General features: G+C 41.0%; 1 non-coding gene across 1 annotated transcript; it reads left to right on the forward strand.

Moving 5' to 3' along the window:
• The first annotated feature begins 215 nt into the window (after positions 1 to 215).
• Positions 216 to 322, forward strand: LOC127099583 (small nucleolar RNA R71). Its single transcript, XR_007794071.1, has one exon. It is a non-coding gene; the product is annotated as a small nucleolar RNA R71 (small nucleolar RNA).
• The last annotated feature ends 327 nt before the right edge of the window (positions 323 to 649 follow it).

Below are 649 nucleotides of genomic sequence, written 5' to 3' on the forward strand. Positions count from 1 at the left end.
CGCTCACCTCATACATACCACCTTTAGGTTGTGTCTATTCAATAGGAGCGCACTCGCTTGCCCATTGATAGTGTTTCTGGGTCATATTATCAATGAGTTGGTAGGCTCCTTGGAAGGGCTTATCCATCAAAGCTCCTCCAACCGCAACATCAAATGACATCCTCGTATTATAGAGAAAACCGTTATAGAAAGTGTCGATTATCAACCATTTTTCTAAACCATGATGTGGGAGGAGTCTCATCATATCCTTATATCTCTACCAGGCCTCAAAAAGGGATTCACCACCGGCTTGTCTAAAACAAGTTATGTGGTTTCTTAATATTGCCATATTACTTGGCAAAAAATATCTAGCTAAGAAATCCTTTTTAAGCTCATTCCATGTAATGATGAAATTTGACGTTAGGGACTGTAGCCAAGCTCAGACTTTGTCCCTCAGGAAAAATGAAAAAGGAGCAACAATGGCTTATGGATCAACGCCATTACTTTTCAATATGACAACATACTAAACAAACCCAGAAAGATGCAAATTAGGGTCCTCCGTTGGGCTACCGGAGAACTAGTTCTGCTACACAATTTGCAGAAGAGAGGGTTTCATGTCAAAATTGTTAGCCTGGATCGTAGGGTTAACAATACTCCAGTGTGGCTCGTC

Source organism: Lathyrus oleraceus, chromosome 6 (assembly GCF_024323335.1).
Source record: "Lathyrus oleraceus cultivar Zhongwan6 chromosome 6, CAAS_Psat_ZW6_1.0, whole genome shotgun sequence".
In the NCBI taxonomy this organism is placed as follows: Eukaryota; Viridiplantae; Streptophyta; class Magnoliopsida; order Fabales; family Fabaceae; genus Lathyrus; species Lathyrus oleraceus.